The 9,172-nt window shown below is 37.3% G+C and overlaps 1 pseudogene across 1 annotated transcript; it reads right to left on the reverse strand.

The window, feature by feature from the left end:
- Window positions 1-881: 881 nt before the first annotated feature.
- Window positions 882-8,277, reverse strand: LOC309623483 (small ribosomal subunit protein eS7 pseudogene; annotated as a pseudogene). Its single transcript has 2 exons — window positions 8,167-8,277; window positions 882-2,954 (listed from the first exon to the last, which is right to left on the reverse strand). The product of its transcript is annotated as a small ribosomal subunit protein eS7 pseudogene (transcript).
- Window positions 8,278-9,172: the final 895 nt, after the last annotated feature.

The following is a 9,172-nucleotide window of genomic DNA, read 5'->3' on the forward strand; positions in this document are numbered from 1 at the left end:
TGTTTTATATCTGGCTTTGTTTGCCTAATATGCTTTTTAAATTTGTCTGTATTTTTGCATGGGTTATAGTTTAATGTTTTGGTTTTGTTACTGAGTAATACTCATACAAACTTTTCAATTCATCCATTCACATGCTCATGGACATATAGATTGTTTTCAGTTTGGAGACAGGAAATATCTATGACTTTTTGTGTATATAACTCCTGGTGTGGTCACGTGTTTTTATTTCCTTTAAGTAAATAGTTATTTGAATGGAATTTCTGGGTCATATGGTAAGTGTATGTTTAAAAGAAACTCTTGAATGAATTTCCAAAGTGGTTTTATCATTTTGTACTCTGACAAAGTATAAGATTCAGGTTGATTCAAAGAGATTTCAGGTTGTTCTACATTCCCTCCAAAACTTGGTATAATCAGTCTTAAGGTTTTTAGCCTTTCTGGTAATATCTTCTGGTGTCTCAATGTGGTTTTAATTTGTATTTCCTTGATGACTGTCAACGTTGAACATCTTTTATATGCATATATATTCATGAAGAGTCTATCTAAGAGTCCATTACCCATTTTTAAATAGTAGAGTGGTTGTCTTATTTTTGAGTTGTGGAGTATATCTTGTAAACATTTTCTTCTAGTCTACGGTTTTTCTAATGGTGTTTTTTTGAAGAGCTGAAGGTTTGGATCTTGATGAAGTCAAATTTTTAATTTTTATTTTATTGCTAATGTCTTTTTGTATCTTGTCTAAGAAATCTTTACCACTGTTCACTAATACTTTCTCTAATACATGATTCTAGAGATTAAGATTATTAATAATTATATCAATTAATTAATTAATCTTATTATATAATAATATATTATATATAATTATTATTAATTATTATATATAATAATTATATAATATATAATAATTATTATACTTATTAATCTTAATTAATTAATAATTAAGATTATTTAGTGTAGACTTAGGTCAATGAAGCCCCATTGGATATCCAATGCCTCATTGGCTATTTAAACTCTGGCTATTGAGATCATAAATTATCCTTAGCCCTGTGTGTATTGTAGAAATTGTTTGACCTATTGCTTTTCATACTTTTCTGATCTTGGATAGTTTGTCTCATACATGAGAAAATCAGTATTCAGCCAAATATTTGAGGGGACCCCTCTCTCTATGCGTCTCTGGAGTGTGTGCTCTCTTTCTCTGTAATTTCCCTTTCTCCACTACTCTATCTCACACAGTCTAGTTGTTTTGCCTCCCTGAACTCTCATTTTTGTCTCTATACTCAGTGAAAATAAGACTTTGACAGGGTTGCCCCTCTCTGAGGTGTGACACAGAAATGCCTCCAAACAGCAAACTCTGGCAATTATATGCCTAACTTTGTTTCCTTTCTCTAAGGGAATAAGAATCATTTTCTGTCTTTTGTATAATGTTTAAATCATTTGTTCCATGTATTTTGTGGGGTTTTCTACTATGTAGGAAGTGAAATTCCTGTCATATTTAATCATTCATGGATAGAAACAGAATTTCCTGGTTAGTATTTATAATTTTCATTTTTCAGCTCATATGTCCTATCTCTTCATATATTGACTGTATTTTCCTTTTGTATTTTGAACATATTTATAATACCTGTATTCAATTTTTGTCTGCTGAATTCACCAGCTTAGCCATTTTAGGGTTGGTGTCTATTGACTGCTTTTTTCCTTAACTATGTATAACAATATTTCTGGCTTTGTATGTGTAATTTTCATGTGTACTGTACATTATTGATAAAGCATTGTAGAAATTTTGAATTTTTTTTCTTTTAACATGCAGGTAAATTACTAACTGATCACATTGGACTTGTATAGGTTTGACTTTATGCATTGTTAGAATCTCTGGAAAGCCCAGGGTGTTTCTTAAGCTCCTCTTACTTGTGGCATTGATCTTCAAAATATTTCTTTCTTGCTGATCTTTCAAGACTTGGATTTAATTTGTTTTAGGGTAGATTTAAAGTAGGCCTTAACTTAGGGCTTGTTCCTTATTTCCAAAGTTGGATTTTGGTCTGTACTGAATGCACATGGTATTAATGAGGTGTTAAGAAGGTGTTAATAAGATCTCTCTATTGCTCTCTACTGCTGTCTTCTTGGCAGTATTAAAAACAATAAAGCAAAGTGATGTAACCTAAGTATTTTCAACTCATTCTCTTAGATAGTGAGTAGTTTCAGATAACAAGAACTTGATGGTACCTTCTGGAATAAGAGCCTATATAGGATGGCTTTGCTTTAGCTTGTTGAGAGTTTAGTCATCCTCTGAAAAGGAGCTTCTCTTATTTCTAGAATGTCTTGTAAATTAGACTATGAAATTTACATTATTTTAAAATATTTTGTAATAATATTTTAGTCATATTTGTTTACAACTGAGAACTGAGACTCTGGGTATCTAAAATTAATATCCTTGCCTGTGTTGCCCTTATAGACAACAGAAAAAGTTTCAACCTTGTGTTCCACATTATTCTGCTGTGTTTTATCCAAATAAATCTTTGAGTTGGCTGGCATCCAGTTTCACCTGGATTCTCTTGCCTACACTTTCACTTGGAAAGACTAAGTCCTCTAGGATCACATTTGCACAGTTGTCAGAGTATGGTTTCTAGGATGCTTTTGCTTATTTTTTTGTACAGCCTTTTTGCATTGGCTTAGGCAGAATTCTCCTCTGGGCTTTAAAGATGATGTATTTCTCACTGAACATTTTCTCCAATTCAAGTACTTACCAGACTTGGTTTTTCTCAAAAGATTTCAGTTGAGGAACAGGAACAATGATCATAATAGCTTTCTGACCACTATCAACTTACTTTCCCTGGCTGCTGTTATATTCAGCTCTCTTATCTGGGACTTAAGGTCTGATTCATTTTCAGCTCAAGGAGACCCTGAGAGATGCTGGACTAAAACTCATCCCACTTTTCACCATTGGGCTTCACTATCTTCACACTCTAACTAAACATGTTCTCCTTATTGAGCACTGACCTAGGAAGAGAATACTTTATTTTTACAATTTCCTCAGCAATGTGTGAGATATAATCAGATACTAAGTTATTAAAAAGGCAGCTAATGAGGTTACATTTCAGTTTATAATCCATTTAATCAACCCTGTCTCTTTAATATCACTCAAGTGTACCCATCCTCTCTACCTTCACTACCACAATCTCTGTGCAGCCTCCTGTAATTACGTGTCTGGTTTACTGGTCTCCTAGCATCTACTCTGGAAACCCAATAATTCGTTTTCCACATAGAAGTTATAGAGAGTATAACAGGATTTTAAAAAGGTAAATGTCACCACTTGGAGTGTGAAATCTTCCTCTGCATTTAGTAGTGGAATTTACTTATAGATGAGAGGATTGAGAGGGGGATGAGGAAGAAATATCCTTGAAAGAGAACAAAACATAACATTATGAACAGTTGGGTTTTTTACTCTTTGAACCATGCATTTATTGCTAAGGTTGCAGACTTCTCCTCACAAGCTACAGTTGATCCTTGAACGGTGAGGAATTTAGGGTTACTGACCCTCTGCCTACTTTACAGTTAGCCCTCTCTATCCATGATTCTGCACCTGCAAATTCAAACTCAACCAACTATGGATTGTATAGTACTGTAGTACATATTTAGTGGGGAAAAAAATCTGATATGAGTGGACTCACACAGTTTAAACCTGTGTTGTATATTCTATGACTCAGTGAATTTTTCAATATCTCTGCCCCACTTCAAACCATCTTGCTCCCATCTGATTTACTCAGCGTCTTCCCCATTCATGGATACCCGAATCTCCTGTATTCACTGCCACTTTCAGCTTAACAACTTCCCTGACAGGTTACCTGGCTTTGAATTTATCGTCTGAGATACTGCCTCCCAGATTGCCTCCTCTTCCCTAACTGCATGCAAGTGACTACCTGAAGACATCCTTCTACTACATTCAGCCTAGGTTTCTAGAATTAGTTTTCCTGAGAGTTAAAAAAAAAAAAAAAATCATAGTTTTTCTGCATAGTTCTGCATAGGGAAAAAAAAACAACTAAGCTATCAGGTATATTTTTTGTCAACATTTATTTACTAAATATTGTACACTTAGTATGTGCTAACTTTTGGTGTTGGATATACAACAACTAACATATTAAGCTAGTTTTCTATTTCTAGAGTGCTTACAGTGTTCTGGAGGATATAGTCTATTACAATAGTGAGAGAAGTTCTACGGTAAGGAAGTATAGAGTGTCATTACAATACCTAGTTGAAATACATATCTCAGTTTATAAGGAAAAGTTTATTGGGAGAATAATCAAAATGAGTAGGAGTTAGCAAGGAAGAAGTTGGGGTGGTGTGGAAAAGAGTATTCAGGAAAAGTAAACCGACATTTGAAAATCTAGATGCAAGAGACCACATAGCATCTTTATAGGTTGGATGGATGGGGATTGTCAAGAGAAGTGTCAGGAAAGCTAATTTGTGGGTAGTTCATCAAAAGCTTTGTGAGCCATGAGTTTGGATTTTATCCTAAAGTAGTGGTTCTTAAACTTTAACGTGCATTTAAACCATACAGAAATTTTACAGTACAGAAATTTTACAGTGTAGAGAGCCTTATTCACTAGGTTTGTAATGGAGCTTGCTACTCTGCATTTCTCCTAAGCTCTTAGGTATTGCTGATGCTGCAGGCTCATGGACCACACTTTAAATAGCAAGCTCCTAAGGGAAATAGTAAAGGTTTGAGGGAGTTCAAGCAGAACATAAAATACGATCGATATCTGTTTGTCTTCTAGAAAGATCACTTTGACTACAGAATAGAGGATTAACTACAGAAGGGCAAGTTTAGATGCAGGAAGATTTTGTAGGCTATTTTATTCATCATAGTCTACCATAACAGCACCTTAGGCTAGTTGATATCATGGATATGGAGAAAACTGAGCAGATTCAAAAATATTTGGGAGCAAAAAATGAGAATCTTGGAAATAGATTGCACTTTGGAATTGAAAGAGAAAATAGAATAAAGAAAGATTCCTAGGTTTCTGATCCAGTCAAATTTATTGCTATTCAATGTGATATAGGGCACCTGTGGAAGGTGTATAGAATAAAAGATCAAGAGATTTTTTTTTCCTGTGGTTCCACTAGAAACTATTTTTCTTGAATTTTAATGCATTTGGTGTGATGCACCCAAGGAACAAATCCCATCCAGACAGGGCAGATAGTTTGATGTTCTAGCTGTAACATAGCTAGTTTTCAATGTAGACTACACTCTGTTGCCACTTCGGATAGAGCAAATCAGTGGAGTTTCAGTAAGCAGGAAAAATTATTGGATTATTTGCTATGTAAGACTACCAGTTCTGGTTTGTTACTCACAGCTCACATTCTTTCATAGGTAAAACGTGATTAGACTGAAGGGCAGCTTTGCAGTCTTATAACAGCAGCTAGAAATATCCAACATAAGGGAGGATTGAAGAAGAGGATTTTTTTAAATGACCAGATGAAGACATACCTATGAATCAAAAAACCTCAAACATGAGCTGGCAAAAGCCCTAACTACCTACCTCAGTCCTAAGCAGCCCATTCCTGGACAATCTGCCTGTTTACCACTTGGAAGATTTAGCTCTCCCTGTAACGCTAAGTGCTGGTGAGTCTGAGGATAAAGGTGTGGGGAGCAAAATTCTCAGAGCTTCTGTATTGTCCTTCCATTTAATGAGTCACAGATGTTTTCACTTGCAAGGATTTTGTGTTTTGCCAATGCAGTCCATCCTTCTGTCTTGATCTGTATCTCACAATTTTCAATCCATGGTTGTTTGAATCCAAGGATGCAGAACCCATGGATATGGAGGGCTGACTGAATTGGTTTTACAAGTTAATGATGAGATAAAGAATATGTAAGTCACCTAATGGCTTCACAAACTTTTCCCAAGTCAGTCTGTCCTACACCGGCCTCTACTTCCTTCCAACATTGTTCATTTAAACGTCCAACATTTTCCTGGTAAGGCTAATTTTTCACTGATTTTTCTCCTAATAGTTGTGAGGCATCTGATTTTCAGCATCTGGAGGCTGTTAACTAATGCAATTACAGCCAAGAATCTCTTGAGTTTCTCCTGGTTATTATCTTTCTGCTCTGACATTGTTCAGTTACACTCTGTGAGCAGATAAAGGATTATGACAAAACATCTAGCAGTTGGAAAACACTTTTTTAAAAAAAAATTAATTAATTTATTTATTTTTGGCTGTGCTGGGTCTTCATTTCTGTGCGAGGGCTTTCTCTAGTTGCGGCAAGCGGGGGCCACTCTTCATCGCAGTGCGCGGGCCTCTCACTGTCGCGGTCTCTCTTGTTGCGGAGCACAGGCTCCAGACGCGCAGGCTCAGTAGTTGTGGCTCACGGGCCCAGTTGCTCCGCGGCATGTGGGATCTTCCCAGACCAGGGCTCGAACCCGTGTTCCCTGCATTGGCAGGCAGATTCTCAACCACTGCGCCACCAGGGAAGCCCCTGGAAAACACTTTTAATTCTTACTTTCCCAAACCTACTGATGTTGACAGTCTTTTTTTCTTTTCTCCAATTATTTTCTAAGGCTAACATATTTATTTTGCAACTCTTCATGGTCTAGTGGGATAATTAATTGTAAGTTCAATATTGCTGACTAAATAAAACAAATTATCCAATATGTGAAAATTCAGTTATCACATGGGTGTGCCTTCCGTAGATCAATTTTATGGCTATCCAGAATATTTTATTTTGCAAAGATTTTGTCTACAAAGGAAGGTTCTTAGAGAATATCTAGTGGTTGGAACTTACTACAGTCCACATATTTCCCTTATGAAGACCTGAGTTTTAGAAGGGTTATTTGACCTTATTAGACGCTCTGAGCCAATTATGGTAGAGCCCAGGATGAATTGTTTGCTTAAGTCAGAGCTTTGCAACTTTCCTCATCATGACAATCACTTGGGGTGCTCATTAAATACAGTTTTTCCTGATTCTAATCCAGAAATGAATTAGAATGTTCAGGAGATAAACCTAGTGTTAGGGTTCTCCAGAGAAACAGAACCAATAGGATAGGTATATATGTGGGTGTGTATTTGTATATACATGGTGATTTATTATGAGAAATTGGCTCACATGATTATGGAGGCTGAGAAGTACCACGATATGCCATCTGCAAGATGGAGGACCAGGGAAGCTGGTAGTGTGATTGAGTCCAAGTCTGAAAGCCTAAGAACAAGAGGAGATGATGTGAATTCAGACTGATGCTGGAGAAGATGAGATGAGCCGTCCCAGCTCCACTTGTGAGGCAGGAAACAAAGAGGCAAATTTCTCCTTCCTCCACATTTTGTTTCAGTCAGCCCTCAGCAGATTGGATGATGCCCTACCATATCTTACAGGGCCTTCTACTTCATTGGGTTCACTGATTCAGGTGCTAATCTCAACCAGAAATCTACTCAAAACACTCCCCCCAGTAAGATATAATCTAGGCACCCATGCCTCACTCATGTTGACACATAAAATTACCCAACCCAACTACACCTTTTGTTAACTTGGCACCCATACTCATCTCCTTAAACCATACTTAAGTTGCAATTCATGAAAATAAGATCATAATTTTGCCTATTGTGCTACAACTCTCCTGTGTACAATTGAAAATGCACTGACTGCTTTTCCAGTAAAGGAGGTAGAGTTCTTGAGTGATGGTTAGTCTTCTCTTTGATAGTCTATAACTCATACTATGATGTTAAATTAACAGTACTTAAATATATGTTGTAAAGTCAATATATTTTACCTTACATGATAAGGAAATAAGAGAGGAAAGAGAACAAGCATGCCTATGTGTGTGTATGTCTGAATGATATAGAAACAGGCCTAATTTCTGCAACTGGTCACATGGTTTTAGCTAGTAATTATAACTACCATTTTCCACTATCCATTCTCTATCCCCTTTTCTTCACCAAGCACCTCAGTTGGTCATGGTTCTTTAACCGGTGGGGTGACCCAAACCTTCATTCCTGAAGGGTCTGGACCACTAGTAGTCCTGCCTGGATTTGGTTAGTGTAGTTTTCTATTGACTTTAATCACACGATATGGTAATATTAAGTAACACCCTAAGAAATTGCCTATATTCAAGACTTACTCTTCCTTGCTGCCATTGTAAAGTAGTAGTCCAATTTCCTCTTGGTATGAGATCAGTTACCCGAGCTTACACTGAAACTCCCTTCTTTGGTGATTTGGAAGCATGAGGAGCCCAAAGTGGCCAGTGGGGTGTTGGCATTATTAACTTCAAGGTCAGTGGAATCATCTCCTGGTGCAAGCATTCCTTCCTCTGGAACTAAAATCTCCAGTCCAGCAGAGTATATAGCCTCAAGAACACAAAGCAAAAATTTTGCTAGAGGTACCAGGGGTAATATTGAGTGGATCCATTGCCATTCCTACTCCTTGACTCCTGGACCTGTGAATCCTGGCTCCGGGAGAAAGAGCACCATATACAGGATGTTGATTTAGAGCATGTACAGCCTTTTGCAGAACCTTGCTACAGCCCTGTGAGGTATCACCACCTTAGTGGCACTATAACTAAGTCTTCAAAAGACCATTACACCATTCAATCAAGCCAGCTGCTTCAGTGTGGTGAGAAATATGGTAAGACCAATAAATTCCATGAGCACTGGCCCATTGTTGCCCTTCTTTTGCTGTGAAGTGATTTTCTTGATCTGAAACAATGCTGTGTGGAATACCATGATGATGGATAAACCATTCTTTAAGTCTATGGATGGTAGTTTTGGAAGAAACATTGAGTGCAGGGAAGGCAAATTTGTACCCAGAGTAAGTGTCTATTCCCATAAGCATAAAACACTGCCCCTTGCATAATGGAAGTGGTCCAGTGTAATCAACCTACTACTAGGGAGTTGGTGCCATATTAGGGACTCAGAATTGGTCTCTGTTGCTAGCAGATGAGGCACTCAGTGGTGGTCATAGCCAGATTGCCTCAGTGTGTGGAAGGCCATATTGCTGAGCCCATGCATAAACTCTATCCCTGTCATCATGGCCACTTTGTTCATGAGCCCATTTGGCAATGGCAAGGGTGGCTGGGGAAAGAGGCTGCCTGGTATCCACAAAACAATTCATCTTATCCACTTGAATATTAAAATTCTCCTCTGCTGAGGTCACCCTTTGCTGAACAATTACATGGGATACAAATATCTTCATGTTTTG

This window comes from Balaenoptera borealis (assembly GCF_965194805.1).
Source record: "Balaenoptera borealis genome assembly, chromosome: 2".
Taxonomy (NCBI): domain Eukaryota; kingdom Metazoa; phylum Chordata; class Mammalia; order Artiodactyla; family Balaenopteridae; genus Balaenoptera; species Balaenoptera borealis.